We start from the raw sequence: 26,241 nt of genomic DNA, 5'->3' as shown, positions 1-26,241 counted from the left end.
GGTCTCTTCCAAAGCCCAGAGCTGCTGCAGCAGGTAGACGATGAGGCAGGGGGAGGGGACAGGAAGAGGAGCACCAGCACGGAAGGGCTCTTCTCTTTTGGAGACTAGATTCCTGGCACTTGATGAGTCAGTTAAAGGAGAGTGAGTCTGAAGGTTCACAGGGAGGACTTTGCTGCCTGCTCCCAATATCTGTGAGCAGAGCAGACTTGGCTGCTCCAGCTCAGTCTGTGATCCCTGAAGTGAGGAGTTATATTACCATGGCTGAGCCAAATTATATTGTTTTTCTGGGAATGGGAATTAACCCAAGCTTAACTCCTATTTCTGTAAAATGAACAAAGATAAATTAAAGGGTTAGATATCCTGATTCACCATGATTTGCACTGATTTTTGTGCTGGAAATGGGCTTACGTAAGCTCTCTTTGATTTAATCAACTAACAAATATTAGATTTAAATTCAGGTTTCAGCCTCGTATGCTAAAATGCACAAAAACACACCTGGACGCTAGGGATTAGGTTCCTGATAGGCACAAGGGTTACAGTAGGGAAATAAGTCCTTTGAAGAAAGAATACTGGGAACATTTATACTCTGAGGCTAGTCAGAACACTCAGGGAATGGTGTCTCCTCTGGGATGGAGTTTGTAGTGAAAAGGGCATAGTAGCAGGAACCAGGTCTGTTATATTACAAAAGGCCTGAAATTCCTTGCTAAGAAAATCAGAATGAATATTGTTTGTAAAAGCCGGAGATTCCCATTATCATTTATATCTTTTCTTAAAAACATATGTTTTATTGATTTTTTACAAAGAGGGAGGGAGAGGGATAGAGAGTTAGAAACATCGATGAGAGAGAAACATCGACCAGCTGCCTCCTGCACACCTCCTACTGGGGATGTGCCCGCAACCAAGGTACATGCCCTTGTCCGGAATCAAACTTGGGACCCTTCAGTCTGCAGGCCGATGCTCTATCCACTGAGCCAAACCGGTTTGGCTCATTTATATCTTTTAGGTAACTTTCAATCGTGCCTAAGATAAGACTTGAAAATTACAAATTACAATGGTTTCTTTCCTTTTTTTTTTTCTTTCCATATTTGACTCCATAGTCCTGTAGACATGTGTGTTATTGGAGATTAGGAATTTCTCCTGTGGAGACCGCTTAAGGACTACTTTAATAGATGGAAAGATGGTAAGAAAATAAACTAGATATGTTTCAGTGGCAAAAGAGAGGCAAAGGCAAATGGAAAGATTTCAGGGATACCACGGGCAATGTTACTCTATCACCTGCACTGTTATACTATTGTTATCTCAAATAATACTTGATAGGTGAGGCTTTCTCTGATTCCCCCTGGCCAGCCACCCATGTGGTTTCCTAAGCTACTGCTGCACTTTAGGCACACATCATTTATGTGCCCATCAGCTTGCCGGCTTCTTTAGGGCAGGGATCATATATCTTTTAATCTCTGACTTTTGCAAGCCTTCTAATGACCTGCAAGCAGGTGTGTTGGATGGTTGTTGAATGAGTGGTAAATACATATTCATAAATGACTAAAGTTTGAAGACTAATTGGCAGCAAAAGCACTAGCATTAACGATTCAATGATATCAAGACAGTAGGCTGTTTGCTACCGATCAACCGAACCTTTCGTAGCACTTAAAAATAAAAATAAAAATTAAGCTTGTAAACTCCCCATCCCACAAATAGCCAGAGGCTGGAGTGCTAGCTTTACAATAACTTTTTTTCCTTGGCTGGTTTTATTGAGTGGCTAACAGGGAGTGTTTTAAGAAAACGGTAGTCAAGAACTGGAACACGGGAAGTACTGGTTTCTCTATCAGTTTGATGGTAAAGGCGATTAGGAATTCAAATCTCGAAATTCCAATTACACGCCTGCAGGCCGGAACCAAACCGTTCGTGCTGCCATTTCCGGGCGGATGCCTGAGTATGTTACAATGGAGCGCCAGCTCGCCTCCGGCGGAGGTCCCTCCGGAGAGGACCGCGAGCAGAAAGGCTGAGACTCAGTCCTGGTCCTCGAAGAAGCCGGAGCCGCAGATATTGGGGCACCCGCGCTGGGCCTGTTGGGCAGGTTGTCCTAGTGGGTCGGAGAGTGCGCCCGGCGCAAGAACAAGAGTCTTGGCTACGGTGTCCGGATGCCGGTGACGGAGCTGGGAGAGGTGAGAGCCAGCGGCTAGGAAGCGGCGCGCGGGGACTCCGGAAGGGGCGGGCTCCGTGGGTGGGACCGGATTGCGCGGAATCCACGCGGGAGGCTGAGCCCTGGGAACCCACCGGGCCCCGCTGCGTGGTGGAGGGATGGGAGTTTTTAGGCGCCCTCCCTGAGGCCGAGAGACTGGCAGGCGGTAACAACATACACCAGAGCCGAGTTTTAACCCGGGTCTGGTGATTACCAAGTCTGCATCTCCCAGTTCCTACAGCGCGCAGCGTCTCAGGGCCGCTGGGGCCCAGCGCGGTTACTTAATAATTGTACAGTTTGGGGCATCTCCGTGCACCAGTTTCCTAGTTTGTGAAATGGGCGGAATTCGTATTTCACACAGTTGTAAGGATAGTTACAGGGTCTAGCGCAGTGTCTGCTAAGCGGGAGAGGCTCCGCAGTGGTAGCTGTGTTCTCCTTTTTGCTTCTGTAGCTCTGCTTACCCTGAGCACAGTGCCGCCCCCAGGATGTTGGATGGTGATCTTCATGTGTTCGTGTCCGATCTTCCCTCAGCGCCCCGAGAATGGGGACTGTTCCCATTGCTCAGGGAGCACATGTGGACACGGGTGTAACCGTGGAAGGATTAGGCCTTGAAGTCAGTCAGACCGAGCTGGAATCCAGACAGCTCGCTTTATTTGCTGTGTGGTTTGGGGCAAGTTGTTTGCTATTGCAGTCCTTACAACAGCATAATTTGGATAAAGGTTTGAAACAGGAGGTAGGCCTTTCAGTCAGAATGGAGTCCAATTATACCAGCAGGGCCAAGGACATGGTCACTTCATTTTCAACATAAAATAGTCTGTTCGGAGGAAGGGTTGTAAGCCTTATCTTTGATGGCCTGTCAAATATACTAATCGGCTTATGAGCACAGTTGGAGTCAGGCAATAAAAGTATTGGATTCAATGCTCTTACCCCAACAAAAGTACTAGAATAGAACATCATATTATTTATTTACTAGAGGCCCAGTGCACGATTAAATCGTGTGTGTGTAGGGTCCCCTAGGCCTAGTCTGCCATCAGGGCCATGTCCACCGCCCCTGGCACCTCGCATGCTCCGCGGACGCTGCCGCCCCTTGCGCTCCACCGGATGCCAGGTTCTCACCTTCCCTGGGCCTGGCGTTCACCCACTTGGAGGATGCCTGTAGGCAGCAGCCCCATTGTGGAGCCGCTCTTGGCGCCCTCCCCTTTGGCCATGACCTGCGGGCCGCGCCATCTGGTATCGGGTTGCCGGGATGTCCTTCTGCTCCACCGGCCTCTGCTCTGTCTGGGCTCGGGTAGTAACCGCTGCTGCCAGCACAGTCGCCGTGCAAGAGTAAAGCTGGCAGGCCGGTGGCACACGCAAGTGCACACCCCCTTACACTCCCCCTCACACCTCTCAAAGGTTAGCGCCGCCCTTTTGAATCCAGCCAATCCGGGAGCCCTGCTACTCCACCTCCAGCCAATCCGTTTGCCCACCGGCCTCCCCCCCTCCCCCAACTGCCTTCCCAACCACCCTGGGGGCTCTCAGTCTTTTGAGCTGAACCTTGCAACCCAGTGAAGGTGGGGAGGGCCACCTGACACACCAGGAAACTGAAGTCCGAGGCTGAGTGTGAGCGCAGCTCCTCTCTGTTCCCTCCTATGGAGCCTGTCCTATCCCTCTGGCCAAGTGCTCAGGTCCCGCCCCTCCCTGATGTCAAGGGCCTATTCTGCCTCCCCGCGGCTGCCTGCCTGCCTCCCACCTCTGCCGCCTTGGCTCCGTTCCTGTCTCCGCCGCCTCTACTTTGCTCCCTTCTGCAGCAGTTGGCTTCGTTCTACCTTGTCTTCAGTCTTTGCTCCCAGCCGGTATATGCAAATTAACCGCCATCTTGGTTAGGTTAATTTGCATATATTTGCTCTGATTGGCTGGTGGGTGTAGCGAAGGTATGGTCAATTAGCATCTTTGTCTTTTATTAGTGTAGATGTTTCATAATTACTGTAACATCTTCAAGGTGGATTATTTCTTCTGATAAATATTAGTAATTTTTATGGAATAACATACAGAAGAGTGTCCTATAGTATCAGGTATACACTAATAGTTTTCTCCTTTTCTTTTCTGTTAACATTCTCCCCTCACCCCCAATAATGAATTTGCTGCTTGAGCTTCTTCTCTACCCATTCCCTAAGTTTCCCTGAATGGTATCATCAGTGACCTACCACTTTCTAAATTTCGTACTTTCTCATTTTTATCTACTCTGACTGTTCTATTGTATATGCTACCAATGCTGACTTCCTGCTTTTTAAAAACCCTGTTGTCTTACATAAATCTGCTGTGCTTTTATTTTTTTGCTAACTTGACGCTCTTTCTCATTTTTCTTTTTTTTGGGGGGTGGGGGTAGGGGAGGGAGGTCTGCCCAGTAATCTGTATTTTTTAGATGAAAAGTCAAAGGACCATGACTTGTCCAAGACAGTAATTAAGGTATATGAGCAAGGATAGACAAATAGATATGATTAAAAATAACAGAAATTCCAGGATCTAAAAGACCCATGTATGTCAATACCTGATTTATGAGAAAAAAATTAAGGCATTATAAAGTACTATGTAAAGGAAGATCTTTTAAATACCTAGGGTTGAGATAAAATATTCACATGGCAAAAAATAGAAGCTTTGCATCTATCCCACACCATATAAAATCAATATTCCATTAGTTATATATCACTTGTAAAAGGTTAAAAAATCTCTCTATATAAAACCCCAATATGCAAATAGACAGATTGGTGGAACTGAACAACCAGTCGCTATGACTTGCGCTGACCACCAGGGGGTGCGCTGGGAACATGGTGGGCGTCGGCTGTGTTGGGATGGTGGAGCAGGTGAGCAGGGGCGCCAGACCAGGGCAGGGTGCCGGTTGCTGTCATTGGGGCAAGCCTCTGGTGGTTACTGAAAATTCTTTGCTCTTGCCCGCTGTGGTCCCGCCAGGCGCTTGCACCCATTGCTGGCACCTGGCACCAACCCAGATGGATTGCTCGGCACAGTCAGTGGGTGTGAGCGGCGGCTGCCGGCCCTGATCACCCCTCAGGGCTTCTCCACCTCCCCCTGTTCCTGAGGGGCGACTGGGGCCGGCAGTCGCCACTCGCACCCACTGCCAGTGCCAGCCCCTCTTGTATCCACTGCTGGCGCCAGCCCCAATCTCTCCGTGCAATCAGTAGGTGCGAGTGGGGCCGGCGACCTCAGCGTTAGGGAGCAGCCGTGGCGGGAGCTGGGCTGCTGGCAGACAGAGGACTGGAGGCCGTGGCAGGAGGGGCTGGGTAGGGGTGTGGAGGATGGGCCGAAACCCACACCTGTGCCCACTGCAGCCTCGCAGCCCACAGTTCCTTTCAAGGTGCACGAATTCGTGCACTGGGCCTGTAGTTTTTAAATAATAATAGATAATTTATTCACTGCAGAAACATAATTTTTAGATGTTTCTGCAGTGAATAAATCATAAAACATAAAATCATTGTAAAAGAAAATATTGATAAGTGTACACCTAAAATTAAGAACTGATGCTTACCAAAAGATAGCATAAAGAAAGAGAAAAGACAAACTTTGTATTGGGAGAAGATATTTGCCACATATGCAATCAATAAAGGGCTTGTGTCCAGAAAGTAAAATGAACTTATAAATCAATAAGTAAAAGGACAAAGTTTCACAAAGGGGGATATCCAAATGGCCAAAACAAATGTGAAAACAGTTCAGCCTCATTAATCAGAGAAAGAAATGCAAATTAAAACCACATTGAGATACCACTACACAGCTGACAGAATGGCTAAAATTTAAAAAGGAGAAAAAGCAGGAATAAGCAAGGATGTGAAACAACTAGAACTTTCACACACTGCTAATGGAATATAAATTGGTACCATTAATTTGGAAACTGAAATATGAGCCTATGTATCAAGATACATAATAAGATTGTACATAGCTGCATAATAATAATTCATAGCATTAAAAAACCAAAATCAACCAAATATCCATTATCAGCAGAATGAAAAAAATAAATTTATATAATGGGATACTCTACAACAATGAAAATAAAAGAACTATGGCTATATGAAATAACATAGATGAATTTCACAAGTGTAATAGGGAGTGAAAAAGTCAAATATGAAAGAATATATGGTTTACAGTTCCATTTATAGAAATATCAAAAATAAGTTATGTTTAGGGATTCATGATAAAATTATGAAGAAAAATAGCAATTACTATATATGTCACAATCATGTTTATCTTTTGGGATAGGCATTCATGAAGGGTTATATGGGAATTGAACTAGGTCAGGCCAAATCTGGCCTTCTGTTTTTGTCAATAAAATCCCTTATTGAAACACATCCACATCCTTTTCTTTACTATTGTCTGTCACTGCTTTGGCTACAACAGAATTAAGCAGTAGTGACACAGTTCATGTATCTGCAAAGCCTAAAACATTTACATCTGGCCCTTTACAGAAAAAGTGTGCCAACCTTTGCTCTGGGTGATGGTTACATGAGTGTGCTTTGTGATCATTCATTGAGCCTTACAGTTTTGACACACACTTTTTTGTTTGTATTTTATATATCACAATATTTTAAGAATTAAAAAGCAGTGGAATGCAGTAGGTGTTCTAATGCAAACGTTTTCAAATCACTATGGAAGCACAACAAAGGCTCAGCAGGCTTTAAGTGTAAAAGAATGAGGAGGTCTGGCCCAGGTTGCTCAATGGTTGAGCATTGACCTATGAACCAGGAAGTCATGGTTTGATTCCCTGTCAGGGCTTGATCCTCAGTAGGGGGTGTGCAGGAAGATCAATGATTCTATCTTATAATTGATGTTCCTATCTCTCTTTCTTCCTCTCAATTAAAAAAAGAAATTGTGTTTCTTTAAAAAAAAAAAATTATGAGAAGGACTCCCAGAGGAAGTGATTGTAAAGCTGAGTCTGGAAGCATGAACAGGATTGTCCCAGGTGCCTGAAATAGGGAAGTACATTAGCCGCACAAGTATCAGCATGTATGCCAGCAGGAGGTGTGAGAGAAGAGAGTATGTTTTGGAGAACAGATATGGTTCAGTAAGGTGGCACGGGAAGAATGCTAGGAAATGAGGCTGATGAGGCAGCTGGGACCTTGACAACAAGTGACAGGGTATATCATGTTTACAGGTTTAAAGCTGACTTTGTGGAGGTAGTGAGGATTAAAAGGCATCAAGCAGAGATGCAAGCAGAAAAACTCAAGCTTGCATTTTATTAAGATGATTTTGACAACAGTATAGACTAGAGGATGGGTAGGAAGAGGATAGCGCTGGAAGGGGGGGGAGAAGCAACTAGAAGACTGTTGTGTTTCCTAGAAAGCAGTTTTAATAGGCCCTTGTTCTGGCAGCACATGCCAAGGCCATTTAAAAGCCATTTTTGCTTTCTGCTATGACTGTGATCACTGCTGCTGTACTGAACTGTTTATTCTCAATATATCCCTCACGTCTTGCTCAATTTGGATTTTAACTTATTTAGCAGCTAATCTTTACCTTGCTTGATCTTGATCTTGCATGATCCTATGCATGATCTTGACTTCTCAAATATGACTTTGACACTTCTCAACACTTAAATACATTAGTATATGTAAAAAGCTTAGAATACCATTTGGTACATAATAAGTTTTTTTACAGTATTATAATTTTGCTGACCTGATATTAAATATCAAATCAGATGTTGAGCTCAGACTCTTCTTTTTTTCCAGACCTACTCAAAAGGGTATGCGTGTGTAAGACTACTAAAGATTGGGGGGGATAAAGGAATTTGCATTTCATTTGTGCCAACAGCTTAGAATTTCAAGGTATACAATTCTCTTTCTAAAAGTTCCTCAAATATTTCCAGTTTGAACTTACTCTCTTCTCATTCTTTACTCATCCCATGATCCCAGTCTTCATGAATGCAGAGTATTTCTTCACCTTTAGTTCTACTGATCTATGCTTTCAGGGTCTTGTCATCTACCCCCCAGCCTGTTGGTTAAAAATCTTAAGCATGGGTATTTACTCTTCTGTAAGCATATCTCATGCAGTAGATACGTTTCCTAGTGGTTCTCATGAATTCTTTAATACTGAAGTATGTTGAAAGCAATCTGATTCTTTTATCATTTGAGCTATCAGTCTGGCTGTAGGTTTTCTGTTAATCCACATTTTCACATTTCAAGCTACAAAAGTAATATAAGGAACTGAGAGCCCATAAGGTGCAGAGATTAAATCTTATTCATCTTTATAGCCACAGCAGTACCCAGTAGGTGGCTCAAAAATTGATGTACACTTGTCATTCATTGTCTGTCTCTTTTCAGTAAGAATGAATTACTTTCTTCTGGGAAGTGAGTGGGTGTAAAGTTAGAGAACTTCTTCACTCCCATGATAGTAAAGAATGTACTGTCAGAGACCCACATGATATTTTTCTACTGCATAATCCCAGGATAAATAATTTCATTCATGAGTAATTCTTACTCTTTTCACTCCACAGGACTCGGTAGCTGACTTACTATGTTATAGTCATAATCCCTCTTGATATTCAGTTTCTTCTGTGGAATAGTAAATAATTTAAATTTCTACCAAATTTAACAGTTTGACCATAGTTATTCTAGTGGAGTATTCCTGGGGAGAAGAATGGGAGAAGTGGTTTCTAAGAGGGAGAGGTGACATTTTTTTCTCTTCAGACATATTATTTCTAAAATGGCAGATCGCCCAGCAAGTGTGGCTCAGTGGTTGAGTGCTGAACTATGAACCAGGAAGTCACGGTTTGATTCCTGGTCAGGGCACATGTCAGGGTTGTGGGCTTACTCCCCAGTAGGAGGCATGCAGGAGGCAGCCAATCAATGATTCTCTCTCATCATTGATGTATCTGTCTCTCCCTCTCTTTTCCTTTCTGAAATCAATTAAAATATATATATTTTTAAATGGCAGATATTCTTTTGTTCCCTATACATTTTTGTTTAAAATATTTTTGTAATAAAGAATGTGACTCTATTTTTTGATGTTAGACTGACATCTTTTAAGCCTCACCTTTCCCTTTCCCCGCTTTGTCCCACATATGGGCACACTGATAAGAAAGCCCAAGTGATCTTTGTGTCTGTGGAAGTTTAAACCATGCATGGGACCCTTTGTTCGAGTCACCCTCCCTGGTCACCATAAAAACCCCAAGCTAATCTTCTTTTCCTGCTCTCTCAAGCCTTTTTTGGGCCTGTTTGGGAGCCACCCTGCTCTCATATGAGTAATACAACTTTTCATACATTCTTGGTGTGTGTGTGTGTATACATCGAAACCAGATTTTGAGATCTTTGGCTTGAATAGGGTCCATCTCTACACTGTATCTGCAATGATTTTTATTAAATATTTAGTGTATACAAAAGAATATTTTATGATTAAAGTGTAAAAGTAGCAATTTCTTAAAAATACTAGACCTATCACCAAACTAAGAAAGAGAACATTATCTCTATATTTGAAGTGCTTTTCCCTGGTTTCGTGCCTCACCCTCCATAAACAATCCCCCAGTTAATCAGGGTATTAATTACCCTGGATATTTGGTTATTTGATTATCAGTCCCTTATTTTATTTTTACATTTTAATCATAGATGTAAGTATTCCTACATTACATATTGTTTTGTTTTGCATGTTTATTAACTAATATAGATGAAATCACACTGTACATACTATTTGGGTACTTTTTCTTCTCAATACTACTTTTGAAAGTTTTATTCATGTTGATTCATGTAGGTGAATGCATTCATTTTCTCTACTATGTTGTATGTCCATTGTATTAATATGTTACAAGTAACTTATGGATTTTTCTTTCAGTAGAGATTTGATTTTTTTCTCTATGTTTTGATCTTATATGTAATATTGCCATGAACAAGAGCACATAAGCTCTGATGAAAATGTGCAAGTGTTTCTCCAGCATGTTTGCCCAAGAGTAGAATTTCTGGATTATACAGTAGCCACGGTTTTAATTTTATTTAATGGTGATAAATTGATTTCCAAAGTGGCTGTAAAAATTGACATTCCAGTTTTTTAGTTGTTGTTAATCCTCACCCAAATATATTTTTTTCATTGATTTTTAGAGAGAGTGGAAGGGAGGGAGGAAGAGGAGAGAGAAACATTGATGTGAAAGAGACGCATCGATTGGTTGCCTCCCACAGGTGCCCAACTCCTGGAGGTGGGGGGTGTAGAGGAGCAGGGGGGCCGGGATCGAGCCTGCAACTGAGGAACGTGCCCTTTACTGAGAATCAAACCGAGACCCTTCGGTCCACAGGCCAATGCTCTAACCACTGAGCAAAACTGGCCCAGGATGACATTCCAATTTTATATTTGACTGTTTGGATAAACAATTTTTCTAGCACTGATCCATATTATTGCCTCTCTCATAAGTCAAGTTTGCATATTCAGATGTTCTTTGATTTACCATAGGATTATGTCCCAATAAACCCAATATAAGTTGAAATTGTCACAAGTTGAAAATGCATTTAATTCACCTAACCCACTGAACATCATAGTTTAGGCTCAGTCAGTTTCTACTGAATGTGTCTCACTTTCACACCATTGAAAAGTCAAAAATTTGTAAGTTATGCTGCTGTAGATGTGGTCTGTTTTCAGAGTTCTCTATTCTGACTGATTTATTCGTCTATTTTTGTCTCTTTCTGTACAAGTACAATTTGGGCTTGTGAATGTGGCTTAGTTATAAGCCTTGATCGCACTTTATTATTTTTCTTTAGGAGTTTCCTAACTATTCTTGGTTCTTTGTTCTTCTATAGAAATTTTAGAACCAGCTTATTGAGCCACTAACCAAAAAAAACCGCAACAAACCAAAACAACAACCGAAAACTTGTTACACTTTTAATGGGATTGAATTGAATATAGAAGTCAATTCAGGAGGAGAATTTGAGGAGAATTGACATATTTTTCAGTCTTCAATCTACCTATATATAAATATGGCATAACTCCCCATTTGTAGAAGTCATCTTCATTGTCCTTAAAGAAAGTCTTATCGTTTTCCCCAGGAAGGGCTTGCATATTTTTGGTTAGATTTATTTCTAGCTACTTCATTTTTATATGCTATTGTAGATGTAGTATTTTCCTAAATTAGGTTTTACATTTTAAAAGTTATGTTTTGATGGTTATATAAAATAAACTGACTTGTATATCTTAGTTTTGTTTCCAAATTCAGTTTACAAAACTTCTAAAACTCATTCCAATAATTTATAAATTATTTTGACTTTTCTCTGTATCTCTAAATAATATTTTTTTAAGATTTAAAAAAATTGATTTTAGGGAGAGAGAGGAAGGGAGAGGGAGAATGAGAAACATGGATTGGCTGCCTCCTGCATGTCCCCTCTTGGGGGTCGAGCCGCAACCTGGGCATGTACCCTGACCGAGAATCGAACCGGCAGCTTTTTGCTTCACGGGATGATGCCCAACCAACTGAGCCACATTGGCCAGGGTGCCCTTCTAAATAATAACAGTTTCGATTCTTCCTTTCCAGGCCTTGTATCTTTTAACTCTTTTTCTTGCCTTTAACGGGCTAAAACCTTCAGTACAATGCTGTATAGAAATGTCTTGTTCCTGATGGTGTAAAAGAAGGTTTACCATAAAGTAAGTATATAGACTTTTTGTAGATACTCTACATTGACTGATGGTGATCCTGAAGTGCCCTTTGGTTGCCTGACAATGAAACAGTTGGGACTGGGGACACTTCCTCTCCCCAGTTCAGCTGGAAGAGTAATCCTGAGCCTAACTTTTCCAGGACTGGATACTCTTCTCCTTCCTCAAGGTGCCTGAATCCAATTTCCCTAAGATCATCAATAAACATGAAAACATACGACCATACAAAGACTTGAACACAAATGATCATGGTGGCATTTTTCACAATAGCCAAAATGTGGAAACAACCGAAATGTCTATCACCTGGTAAATGGATAAACAAAATATGGTATACAGTGGAATACCATTTGTCAATAAAAAAGAATGAATTACTGACACATGCTACAACATGGATGACTACAAAACTATTATTATACTCAGTGAAAAAAAGCCAGCCACAAAAAAACACATTGTAGTATTCTATTTATGTTAAATGTCCAAAAAAGGCAAATAGGTTAGTGTTATCTAGGGTTGGGAATGGGATTGGAAAATGGCTGTAAGTGAACATGAGGTTTCTTTTTAGGTGATGGAAATATTCTAAAATTAGGTTGTGTGTGGGGGGGTGTTTGTACAACTATAAATATAAAGTTCATTTATACACTTAAAATAGATTAATGTTATGGTATGTAAATTATATCTTAACGAGGCTGTTTAAAAAAAATGATCAGAAAAAGCAGCTGAAGTTTCATGATAATTATCTGACTGACTGGTTTCTAAACCTAGCCGTCTTGGTGTCTAGGTCCTGACTGATTATTCCCTGTATATAGGCTGCTCTGATGTTTGCCTGGATGTTAGGATAACAAAGGGGCAGGAGATCATGGCAAACAAATCACTGAACTGCTGCCATTTATTCCATTGCTTGATACCTATACTTCCTACACTAAAGGCCATTCCTACTCTTCTATAATAATAAAAGTGTAATATACTAATTAGACCGGACAGCTGAACGACCTTCTGGACATCATTCCGGATGTCCTTCTGGACAAAGCCACGGTAGCAGGGGCCAAGGCAGAGGCAGTTAGGGGCAATCAGGCAGGCAGATGAGCGGTTAGGGTCGATCAGGCAGGCAGGCAGGCAGAGTGGTTAGGAGCGATCAGACGCTATTGGTGCCCCACCCAGATCTCCTGGGGTCCTTTTTGTCAGTTTGGTATACCCACCCCCCAGCTGCTGCCAGTGATGTTGCTAACAGGTCATACTCTCATGGTTCTCGGGCGACTCGCCCCTCTTCAATTGAAATTGCTTCACTAGAAGACACTTACTTAAATGATCCTATGGTGATCCTAGAAATATCTGTGGTTAAGACATCTTGTGGGATCTCTAGAAAGCATCAGAAGGAGAGTTGCAGTGGAGATGTCAACCAGCCGCACTCACTGGTTACCATAGTGCTGATTAATGACTCATGAATTGAGGAGCCATGATGGCAGAGATAAAGGCAATACATGAGCACAAAAGCATGGGATCCCTCACCAAAGCAGGTATGGTGGCTACCACTGCCACCATACCTGCCAACAACAGAGTCTGATACTAAGCCTTTGATCAGGCATGAATCCTTGAGATCAACCAGCCACTTAGTGGCACTTGATAACATAAGACCCCTTGCACCCTGGAAAGGACAGCAATTCATTTTGAATAAGATTGACATATTTTCTAAGTGTGAGTTTACCTTTCATATCTGCTTTGAAGTGGTCAGCACCTCTACTCAGGGGCTCTCAGAGCATCTGATTCACTGACATGTGATCTTCCACATACTGTCACTTCAGATCAAGGGACTGAATTTATGAAAAAAGATTCAGTAGTGGGCACATGCCTGTGTGATTCACTGGTGCTGCTACATTCCACATCATTCATATGCTGCTAGCCTGATAGATGAATGGAATGGCCTCTAAGAAACACAACTGAAGCAACAGCTTGGAGATGATATCCTACAAAGATGGAGCACTATCCTTCCAGATACAGTGTGTAGGTTAAAGCAGAGGTTAGCAAACTTTGATTGAGAGGCCAAACCTGGCTTGCTGCTATTTTACAAACTTTTTATTGGAACGTAACCACACTCATCATCTACATATTGTCTATGGCTTCTTTCAAATTGTGATTAACCAGAATCCTGGAGAAGTTGTAAAAGAATGGAGTGAACCTAATGTGCAAAGCAAGTGGACCTGAGTGGTAGAAGGGGTGGAGCAGAGCAGACAATGTTGATGCTCTGTCCAGATCTCTTGCGTCTCATTATAATGATTCTGTGTGCCCACTCTTCTCCAGGTGCCTCGCGTGCTGCTACTAATGGCTCACACCTGCAACAATTTCTGGAGGCTTGCCCTTAGTAGATTGGAGCAACATCACCAGGAGGTGTCTGGAAATTATGCACCACTCATCCCTGTAACAGTCAGTAAACAGTGACTGCCTTATGCCTGATATGGAGGTACAAAAGCCTCACTTACTTGTTGCAATGTGCCAAGACTGTGGTGTGGTATATGCATTAGAGCTCCTGGAGATTTCAGGCTGAGGCTACACCAAGCATGTCAAACTTGCAGCCTGTGGGCCGCATGCAGCCCACAATGAATATTTTTGCGGCCTAGCCAATATCACGGTATGTAAGAAACATTTTATTTTTTTTATTTTTTTAAAAATGTATTTTTATTGATTTCAGAGAGGAAGGGAGAGGGAAAGAGAGATAGAAACATCAATGATGAGAGAGAATCATTGATTGGTTGCCTCCTACACACCTCCTACTGGGGATCGAGCCTGCAACCCGGGCATGTGCCCTTGACTGGAATTGAACCTGGGACCCTTCAGTCCACAGGCCGATGCTCTATCCACTGAGCCAAACCAGCTAGGGCTGTAAGAAACATTTTAATAAAAATTTCATAATTTTTGCAATATCCTGTTATACATAATTATTAATAATGAACTACAACGTTTGCTAATGACTGATTACTATAATCGTGTTGCATTCATTTCCCTTATGTGCTTTATGTGCAGGTGCACCATTTCCACTAATACTAGCAGCGAATATTTTAGCAGCTGATTGCCACATCATTAGTCTTGGACTGACTTGTTTGGTGTGCGCAACAGGAAATATTTCACTTTCAGAGAACAGGAAAAATAGGTTTATTTGCGTTATGCTTATTAATTTGTGCAGTTATTCAGTGTCTGGTAAGTTAATGTTCAAGAAAAAATATTAATTTTTATTAAAATGTTCTATTATTTTATGTTAACGATTACTCATTTATTTCAGCCCTTTGTATTCAGCATGTCTCTATCGAAATAAACCTACGTTTCTATGAAAATTGAAGCTTTTGTTTTTTTGTGGCCCACATAAACTAAAACCTTGTTTATTTGGTCCATGTTAGCCTTTGGGTTTGACATGCTTGGGCTACACTGAGCTGAAACCACACTCTTGCTTTGCTTCTTCCCTTGGCCTCTGTGGTTTCCCCTCATTCCCTTGCAATTTTCTTTTTTGTAAGTATAGTTATGAGGGTGGACTGTAAAAGATGCTGTTGATATGCTGATTGATCTAAAACATGCAGCCCATGATTGTGTTTGGCCCAAGATATCTCATGTAATTATGTTATTTCTCCCTTTCAAAACTTGATTATATCTTTTCTGCTTTTGTAAAGTTTATTCTATTTTCCCCCTAATGTCTAAAGATGGAATGCTTAGTTCATTAATGTTGAGCCTCTTTTGTACTTACTTAGGAATATATAATTATTCATTTTCCTCAAAATAAGACTTTAGCAGTATCTCACAAGTACTGAATTTGACTTTATCATTCAGCTCTAAGAAGTTTCTGATTTTCATTATGACATCTTTTTAACCTACAAATAAAATAAAATTTCCAAATACATGGCGGTATTTCTACTTGTCTGTTGTTACTGTTTTTTAACTTAATTTTATGATTGTCAAGTAAGTGTTCTGTATGATATGAATTCCTTGAAATTTATTGAGATTTGTTTTATGAACTACCATAAATATTTTGTGCTTGAAAAGAATGTATATTCTGCCGCTGTTGAGGGTGGTGTTCTATACTTATTTTTTTCATTAAGCTTGTTAGTTGTGTTCTGTAGATTTTTTTTATATCCTTATTTTTGGGTTTTTAAAAATTTACTGTGAGGAAATTAAGTTAAAATCTTCTTTTAAGATGGTAACTTTGTTCATATATTATGAGACTATGTTATTAAGAGCATAAGTTTAGAACTGCTATATTTTCCTGATGAATTGAAGTTTTTATTTTTATGTAGTGGCCATCTTTATTGCTAGAAATACTTTTTTGCTTTAAAATCTCATATTTTGTATGATATTAGTATAGTTATACAAGATTTCCTTAGTTTAGTATTTTCTTAGTCTGTTTTCCCCATGCCTTGACTTTTAGACTTTCTCTGTTCAAATGTTTTGGGTGAGGCACTTACAAAGAACCTAGAGTTGGATTATTTTTAATCCAGTCTGACAATCTTTGACTTCTAATTAGATAGTTTAGACAAATTCCATTTATTAGGATCAGTTTTACATTTGATATGGTAATTATTTTATTATAAAAATATTCACTGACCTTTCCTAATAGTTCCTCCTTACAAGGCCCCTCTCTTCTAGGCCTGTTCCTGTTAAAGTATTATACTTCTTTTTTTTTTTCTTAATTAAATCTTAATTGTTCAGATTATTACATTTGTTCCTCTTTTTTCCCCCCATAACTCCCCTCCTCCCAGTTCCCGCCCCACCATCCGCCCTCACTCTCCACCCAATGTCCTCATCCATAGGTGCACGATTTTTGTCCAGTCTCTTCCCGCATCTCCCACACCCCTTTCCCCCCAAGAATAGTCAGTCCATTCCCTTTCTATGTCCCTGATTCTATTATGATCACCAGATTATTTATTCACTTGATTCTTAGATTCACTTGTTGATAGATGCATGTTTGTTGTTCATAATTTGTATCTTTACCTTTTTCTTCTTCTTCCTCTTCTTAAAGGATACCTTTCAGCATTTCATATAATACTGGTTTGGTGGTGATGAACTCCTTTAGCTTTTCCTTATCAGTGAAGCTCTTTATCTGACCTTCAGTTCTGAATGATAGCTTTGCTGGATAAAGTAATCTTGGTTGTATGTTCTTGGTATTCATCACTTTGAATATTTCTTGCCATTCCCTTCTGGCCTGCAAAGTTTCTGTTGAGAAATCAGCTGACAGTCGTATGGGTACTCCCTTGTAGGTAACTGAGTTTCTTTCTCTTGCTGCTCTTAAGAGTCTCTCTTTGTCTTTTGCTCTTGGCATTTTAATTATGATGTGTCTTGGTGTGGTCCTCTTTGGATTCCTTTTGTTTGGGGTTCTCCGTGCTTCCTGGACTTGTAAGTCTATTTCTTTCACCAGGTAGGGGAAGTTTTCTGTCATTATTTCTTCAAACAGGTTTTCAATATCTTGCTCTCTCTCATCTTCTGGCACCCCTATAATTCTGATGTTGGTACGCTTGAAGCTGTCCCAGAGGCTCCTTACACTATCTTCGTATTTTCGGATTCTTTTTTCATTTTGCTTTTCCGGTTGGGTGTTTTTAGCTTCTTCGCATTTCGAATCTTTGCCTTGATTCTTGCAGTCCTCTGGTCTGCTGTTGGGAGTCTCTATAATATTCGTTATTTCAGTCTGTGTATGTTTAATTTCTAGTTGGTTCTTTATCATAACATCGAGGGTCTCATTAGATTTGTTGAGGATCTCATTAAGTTTATCAGCGGCTTCTAGACAGTTCTTGAGAGACCTTAAAAGTGTGGTTCTGAACTGAATATCCTCCATTGACAGTTTTGTCCTGTTTCTTTGTCTCTGCATTTTTTATGCTTTCTTGGTGCACCCCCTAGTGGTCTTTGTGTGCAGTCCTCCTGTAGTTAAGCCTTGATTGTTGTAGTTAATACTGGGGGGATTTGACCTCCAGGCTAGCTGGCTGTGAGAATCAGCTGTGTCTGCAGTGGGAAAACTTCTGTCCTCTAGGGAGGTGCTAATCTAGCCTTTGCCTGAGGCTATCTGGCAAATGGCTCTGTGCAGGGCTTGGGCGGGGCGGGTGGGTCGCTCGGGCTCGGGATCAACAGGGCGGCCCGGAGAGAGCAGTTATGGCGGCTCTTAGTTCCGTTCCTAGGGGCTCTGCCTCATAGAGTCCCAGCAACCGCTGCAAACCTCGGAGAGAAAGCTGCCTTCGAGTTCCGACTGAAGACAGACAGTCCCGCTTCTCCCGTTTGAGTCTGGGTCCCTAGAGACTCGCCAGGATCTGGAGCTCAGAATCTGAGACTCCCTCCCGATTGAAAGCACCAACCGCGCCCTCCACCGCCAGCCCGCTCCGCGCACACTCCGTACCTGAGTATTTCACTTCAGCACTGCGCCTCCTCTGAGTCTGGGTATGATATTCTCTTTCCTCCTAGTTGTAGAATTTCCACTCAGCCAGCCTTCCTGTGGTTCTGGATGATGTCCGTTCCATCTTTTAGGTGTGTTTTGATTTGGTTGTTCAAGGCAGCAATCTATGCCGCCATCTTGGTTCTCTCTTCTATAAGCCCTATACTTCTGACCTCATTAATATCTAAGTCCATTAATAGGCTTGGCCATGTAATTGATTGATTTCTCTTTTAGCAATTAAAAGTGAGTATAATTAAATGTGCTACTTCTGAGTCACGTTGTTGTTCTGAGTTGCTCTCTGCTACAGTAATGTGGTGGTTCAGACTGAAGCAATTCCTTGGGTCTTGGTCCCAGATTGAAGACTGGCATGCAATGTGAGTGAGAAGTAAATCTTAGATTCTGTAAGGCTATCCTGCATTTGTTCCATAGCAATTTTGAAATTTTGGTGGGCAAATATTGTTAAAGCCCTCCATATTTGAGATGAGGAATGTTCCTTAATTCAGCCTACTCTACAGAGAGTTGAGGGATTTCTTTTTCCATTGTTCTTTGTGGCCCTGACTCTACCTTCTGGAAATATTTTCCTTTTCCTTTGTCCTTCTTGGCCACATCTGAAATAGAGGGCAACAGAACCTCCTTTTGGATCATGTGGTTTTCTTAGTGCTTTTCTTGCCCTACTTCCTCTGATAATAAAACTACCCAAAACTCAATAGACTTCCTATCTATTTTATTCCAATCAGCTGTATGTGCCAGATCCATATCCATAGTTTTTATAAGATGTACTTTCTTAGGGTGTTATATTTCTCTTTTCTCACATACATATATTCTACACTCCACTCCCTTTAATACCAAGTAACTTGGGTCTATTAGAGGTCACTGGGGAAGATACATAAGTTGTTTTATCCGAATAAGCAATTTTTTGGTACCACACCCTAATTGGCTTTTTGCCCCGAAGTCCTTAATCCATTTAATGGTTTTCACAAAGTTATAATGGGCACACCTTTAATTTGACCTCTGCCTCCAAATTGTGTTATAATTAGCTTTTGTTACCCAAAGATTTTATTACACTTAATTTTTACATTTTGGGGAGGTAAGGTAGTGGTGGATTTTTTTTTCATCTCTGAAAGTCCATGGATTTTTATATTTTCTATGGTCTTTATTCCTGTTTGCAACATACAAATTCTTTTCTGAATTCAGGAAATGGTCAAAGGCTATCAGCAGTTACCAACACTCACTAGTAAAGTGTTGTTTTCCAACTTCTTTCCCTAGATACTTCTGGCTCTGTAACCTTGGACAAGTTACTTAACCTCTCTGTGTATAGGTTTCTTTAGTTTATAATATTGAGGTAGTAATAATACTATCTTCTTCAGAGGGATTTTTGAGGATTTAAAGTAATAACCCAAGTAAATCCTTAGAACACTCTTTGGCATATATAAGTGCTTCCTACTATAATTATTACTACAATGTAAGCACTTCAGTTTGCATCCCTTGCTGTAGACAGAACTCCATCCCTCCACCATTAGATAGATTAAATCAGACAATCAGATCAGATCATAACAAGAGAGCAGCTGTGCTTTCTGGGTTATTCTGCCCTAAGCAATTCTGCACAGGGACATCAATCATCCAGCCCATGTTGAGCTAAAGTGTAGCCAGTCCAATTACTTTTTATAGTCTCTATTCTAAAGGGAAGATCCTGCCTCACATCCTTCCTGCAGTTTTCAGTTTCCTGGCTCTAGATACCCGGCACATAATTAACCAAAAAGGAACAAGCAACACTTGCAAGGTAGTGCTCTCTAAATTCACACAAGCAGTCAACAGCATTTTCCCACCTGCACCATGAACCTCATTCCAAAGAAGTTACAGCATCTCAGACATTTCTAATTCAAATACACTTGAGAAGTCCCATCACTAAACACAATGCTGGCCACTCAATCTAAATCATCTGAATCAGGTGAAGAGTGATTCCCCCCACTCCACCGCCCCCCCCCCCCCCAAATAAAGGTAAAATCAACTCTAAGTCAGGACTGGAAAAAAGTTGGCAATTTATAAAAGATTCCAAAAGAATCCTAAAGCCTGGCTTTAAATAATCATATCTAGATACAAATTTAGATTATAAATATAATGTACATATAATTTTAGCAGAAGAGAGTCTACTCTCCATAATATCTTAAAATCAGCTCTTTTCACTTAGCACTGTATTACTAATATATTTGATGTCAATACTTTTACAATATTGTTTTTACTGGTTTATTGTATTTTGCTATATGAATGTAGCAGTTGCCTATACTTGACATCTGGATTGTTTTCCGAGACTCCCTAAGACAATAATCCTATTTAAAAATCCTGGGTCATAACAACCAGTAACGACCGAGGCTCGACCAACCGGAAGTCAGTCCTGCAGTCCTGACTGCTGAGGGGGCTGCAAATCAGGGCCAGAGAGAGGCCTGAAGAGAGAAGCAGGGACTGATCTGTTGCCTCTGTGGCAGCTTTTGATCAGCACTGCCTCTCTCTTTCTCTCCCAGTCTGGCCAGCAGCCATGCCTCCATTTCTCTCCAGGCCTCCACCCGGCTGCTGATCAGCCCTGCCTTTCTGATCAGGCCCCGTTGATAGGCCCAGAGACACTGACTGGCATAGAAACCGACCAATCAGAACCAAATCTGGGTCAACTGTGAGGAGCCAATGGCTGCCTAGGAGGCGGAGCTTTAGATGCTGACTGGCATAGAGACCAACCAATCAACCAAATTGGCCTGCAGAGGAGGGCAGTTGGTGGCAAGATCAGGCTGGCAGGGGAGGGCAGTTAGGGGTGATCAGGCAGGCAGGCAGAGGGGTTAGGGGCAATCAGGCAGGCAGGCAGGTGAGCGGTTAGGAGCCAGCAGTCCCAGATTTTGAGAGGGATGTCCAACTGCCAGTTTAGGCCCGATCCCACAGGGGGTCCCCAATTGGAGAAGGTGAGGCTCGGCTGAGGGAACGCCCCCTCCATGCATGAATTTCATGCACCGGGCCACTAGTGATGTTATAAACACTCTTATACATTAAATTTGGAGAGCAGGTTTATTTGTTTACCTTGGGATTTTTTTTTTTTTTAGATGTAGTTTTAAGTCTTGCCCACCTTTGGAAATAATCCATTTGTAAGAAAGAAAATCTTAAAATATCCTAATTTAAATGTTCCGTTTATTTCCAGTTAGAGCTTAATTGACACAAAGACTATTACTTATAATATCTACTATGTGTCTTGTACTTTACATTCTTTACTTAAATCACCCAACAGCCATTTGTGCTGTATTATTATCCTTGTTTATGAAATGAGGCTCAAAGAAATAAAGTAGTAGATGGTTAAGGTCATAAATGGTTAAGAGCAGAAAATTTAAATTCTTTCTGGTCAGACTTCAAAGTTCAGGAACTTTCTCTAATGCCATATTCCTGAAGAGATAACATAATTCAATTTTTTATAGATCCAAATGTATGTTAGGTGAGTAAGAAAGATGACCATTTGAAACTGTTAGTGAATGAATTTGTAAAATGAGTAATCATTCACTAAAAATTGATGGAAATTAAAATGTTTAGTTATAAAGTAGCTGAAATCAAGAGATACTTCAAATTTTCTTTGATCCTGAAAATGCACAGTTTGTACCATCTGCTTTGAGATGGATGCATGCTCAAGCTAAACTCCATGCTCTTTCCTCAGTGCCGGTCCCAAGTTCTTTGAGAAGTCTCTATTCATGAATGTAACTCTCTGTTCCTATACTGTACTAGAGGCCCGGTACATGAAATTCGTGCATGGCGGGGGCGGGGGGGGGGGGGCGGGGAGGGGTTCCCTCAGCCCAGCCTGCACCCTCTCCAATCCGGGACCCCTCAGGGGATTGGGCCTAAACCAGAAGTTGGACATCCCTCTCACAATCCGGGGACCACTGGCTCCTAACCGCTCACCTGCCTGCCTGCCTGATCACCCCTAATAGCCTCTGCCTGCCTGCCTGATCGACCTTAACTGCCCTCCTGCTGACCTCATCATCCCTAACCGCCTCTGCCTGCTGGCCTGGTCGCACCTCACTACCCCCCCACCCCCATGCTGGCCTGGTCACCCCTCACTGCTCCCCCCCGCCAGCCTGGTCGCCCCACACAGTTTGCTGTTCAGTTGTTTTATTTTTTATCTTACACTCTTACAGTGGCCAAGGCCCAAAAAAGGAGAAATGTCTGTGGGACAAGCAGCTCATGTGATATGGTATGTCATATGATACTGTGCTCCGATAAGTAAGAAAGAACAATGAAGTTACCTATATGCTATGATTACGGCTGGCCAAGTAGTGACCTTGGTCTATGATTGGCTTCTTTAGACTTGGCTATGATGAGAATGAAATAACAAAGACACCAAATTGTAGGAATACAAAAGCCAATTAAAACCCTCCATTGGCTAAACTCATTACAAGTACCATTAGGAAGATGAGCTGGACCGAATATAAGGAGGCAACTGAAGTTGTAGTTCTAAGTCAGGCAGAGAACTATCTGATAGTATCTTTGCTGAAGACAGCTCCCCTTATCTCTTAAGAGCAGGAATCAGCCTATTTCCCTAGTTAGAAAGGCCCACTTGTTAGGGCAAAAGTCAGGATGTGTGTGCAATGATATGGGCAGTCAAAAAAATTTTTTAAATACCATTTGTGTGGAAGTGTACGTGTGTGTTCCTCAACAATGTGTTACGCATTGAAACAAGTCTGATCAACTGCTACACAACACATAAAATAATCTGCTCTTTTTAGGTCTCTGAGTCTCCCCTATCCTCTTTGTATGATACCCTCTTATAAATTGGAGAGGAGAGCCAAGAAGCTGCCAAGCTTGTAGCATGGTGGTGTTTACCTCAGAAAGCAACCACATGGGAGGTAAGCTTGGACTTCGCGAGCCATACCCTCTCTGCACTGTTTCCCTTGGTGTCATTAGAGCCTACAGTCCAGCTTGTGGAATTAAAAGGTAGTGTCAGTGGGAAAGTGATTATTAAATAATGCTAATTTAAAATTAGGATACAAAATGACCCCAGGTATACACAAATATATATTAGGTGTGTAATTATTTAAAATTAGAACCTTAATAATAGTTACTTCCAGGTGGTGATATTTGGATAATTTTTCTTTATACCTTTCTGAATGTCTAATTTCCCAACAATAAATATTGCTTTCATAATTATGTGAATGTTCTTTTCCCCCTCTTTTTTTAAAAAATCAGTGACACAGAAGAAGATGCAGTTACAACAGCTGGTACATACTGTTCACCATCCTGAGAGGAGCAAACCTTTCAAGTGCTGTCTTCTTTTCATCAAGAAGTGCATTTCTACTGGTGAAACAGAGATTAATCAATAGATCAGGATCATAAGTTTTGTGATGACTTCTCAGGGAAGAGACTGCCCAGGGTGTTTGGGGCTGTTCTGTCTGGCTCCCTGCTGCTCCTGGCTCAATGTAGAACTTTGCAGATTAATCTTGGTGCTCCACTGAGATTTTGTTATTTTTATTTTTTCATTCTCACCAAGGCTATGTTTTTATTGATTTTTCAGAAAGAGGGGGAGGGTGAGAGAGAGAAAAAAACATCGACGTGAGAGAGAAAGATTATTGGTTGTTCCTGTATGTGCCCCTACCAGACATCGAACCCACAATCTAGGTATGTGCCCTGATGGGGAATCGAACCCGCAACAGGCGTACGGGAGGATGCTCCAACTGAGCCAGCTGACCAGGGTCAGACTTGTTATTTATAGCTCTGTTGACTTCTAAACTATAGGCAAACAAATATGCAATATACAAAGTACTTTGCTGGTGGGCAACAGAGAACACCCCCCACCCATCCACCTACCCAAGGAAACGGCCCTTCATTAGGAAGAGGACTGCTTACACCAAGAGGAAGAATGATACCGTATCTGAGGCAGAAGGTACCCAAAGAAGATGAAATCAAGCTAAAAGCCTCCGGGACTCCAGGCGGCCTGGCTTCTCCAGCTGCCGCAGCAGCAGGTTCTCCCTCGCTGTCTCCTTCCGCTCTCTCCCATCATTCTCTAGGCTCTTCTCATTCCTCCAACTGCTCCTCTGCCCCCACGTCTGCACGTGGCTCACTCCACTCCACTGATGTCAAATGTTAACCTCTGAGAGACCTTCTCAGAGAATTCAATCTAGATTGCTAAAACATGCCCACCACAGCCTTCCATCTGGCTTGAGTTTTCTTTGTGTCACTTATTCTCATCACAAGTTTTATAAAAGTACACCTAAGTTTACTTGTTGATTATCTCCCTTGGACACAGAAGCACGAGAGCAGCAACTTTGTCTTGTTCACTGCTGAATCTCCACACCCGGACACTGGCGTGTGTAGTCGCCTTTCAGTGAATAATTGTGTCATCAATGAAGGAACAAATCGTCCCCCTCAACTCACTTGAGAAGGCGAGCTCGCAGCCGCTTTACCTCCCATCACTAAGTTGCAGTAACTCTGAATCTGACGTTGAATCCGTTTTTCCCTTTTGTGTCCCTCCCTCATCGTGATCACTGCCAGACTTAATTGTATTCGTGTCTACTTCGTTTCCTTCAGCCTCCCCCTGGGGAATCCCCCTAGAGCCTCAGCCTTTCCCGGGTGTTTCCCCGTGTTCTTTTTTTGCCAGCTTTACTGAGGTTTGATTGACAAATAAAATTTGCATATATTTAGGTTGTACAGCATTATTCTTTTAAGGTGTACAATGTGATGACTTAATATATGTATATATTTTTGTGGTGAGAACACTTAATATCTACTCTCAGCAAATTTTAAGTATACAATATTAACTGTAGTCATCATTCCATGCATTGGACTCCCAGAACTTAGTAATCTTACAACTGAAAGCACCCCTTGACCAACATCTCCCCATTTCCTCCACCTCACACCCCCTGGCAACCACTATTCTACTTTCTGGTCCTATGAGTTTGACTTCTTTAGATTCTCTATATAAGATACAGTATTTGTCTTTCTGTGTGTGGCTTATTTCATTTAGCATGGCCTCCAGGTTCATCCATGTTGTTGCAAGTGGCAGGGGTTTCTTCCTTTGTGTACTTCATCATAACTGAAACCCGCTCTTCCCCATTTGGACCTCACCTCTGAACCTCAGAGACTATAACTAGTGTCCAAGGTCAGTGACCCGGAGAAGCCCACAATGGCAGAACCTCCTGTGGGGCCTAATTCACCCACGATACTTAATTCAGGTGTGTGAAAAGTTTTTCTCCCTCAACAAAATGGAACAGGTAGTCAGTCCTGCATTATAACCTCTTACCAACTCTGGAGCTTACTAGTACAAGCATGAGGGGAAACGTCAACATGCCAGGGACAGTTGAATAGAAATATCTTACATCCTGGATGACTTTACTGAATTGCTGAATTACCCTGAGATCACTTTCTTTTGGACTTACGGTTTTAAACTACTGTTGTTGAATACCCCATTACTTATAGAGGGAAGAAATCCTGACGGGGTTGTGGGCTAGAGTAAGGATTTCTTTTAAAAAAAAATTTTTTTATTGATTTTTTACAGAGAGGAAGGGAGAGAGATAGAGAGTTAGAAACATCAATGAGAGAGAAACATCGATCAGCTGCCTCCTGCACGCCCCCTACTGGGAATGTGCCCGAAACCAAGGTACATGCTCTTGACCGGAATCGAACCTGGGACCCTTCAGCCCGCAGGCTGACGCTCTATCCACTGAGCCAAACTGGTTAGGGCATGGAGTAAGGATTTCTTTAAGGATGGAAGATACTTGCACAAATGGAATGTACTTGCACATTAAGTCCTTTTATATTTTATAGACAAAGATGCCTATTTTTTCTGTTATTCAATATTGGTTTATAAGTTTTAGCCAATATAAAAAAATAAAATGAAAAATTACTATAAATATTGGTAAATAGTAAAATTTTTATTTTCAGATTAGAAGATTGTTTTTCTAGCAAAAGAATCTAAGAAATTCTACTTTGTTTCACTTTTCTCATCTATAGAACTGATATAATAGTATCTATTTTATAGGGATATTATGAGAATTAAATGAGCTATACATAAAATACTTAGAACAATGTCTAGCCCTTTGTTAGT

The 26,241-nt window shown here is 41.5% G+C and overlaps 1 long non-coding RNA gene across 1 annotated transcript; it reads left to right on the top strand.

The window, feature by feature from the left end:
* The first annotated feature begins 1,708 nt into the window (after nucleotides 1-1,708).
* Nucleotides 1,709-24,850, top strand: LOC118657452. Its single transcript, XR_004968016.1, has 4 exons — nucleotides 1,709-2,162; nucleotides 14,081-14,408; nucleotides 22,928-23,047; nucleotides 23,388-24,850. It is a non-coding gene; the product is annotated as an uncharacterized LOC118657452 (long non-coding RNA).
* The last annotated feature ends 1,391 nt before the right edge of the window (nucleotides 24,851-26,241 follow it).

This window comes from Myotis myotis, unplaced genomic scaffold, assembly GCF_014108235.1.
Source record: "Myotis myotis isolate mMyoMyo1 unplaced genomic scaffold, mMyoMyo1.p scaffold_m19_p_1, whole genome shotgun sequence".
NCBI classification, from domain to species: Eukaryota; Metazoa; Chordata; class Mammalia; order Chiroptera; family Vespertilionidae; genus Myotis; species Myotis myotis.
Note: the sequence above shows the minus strand (reverse complement) of the source record. Positions and strands in the feature narration are given on the sequence as shown.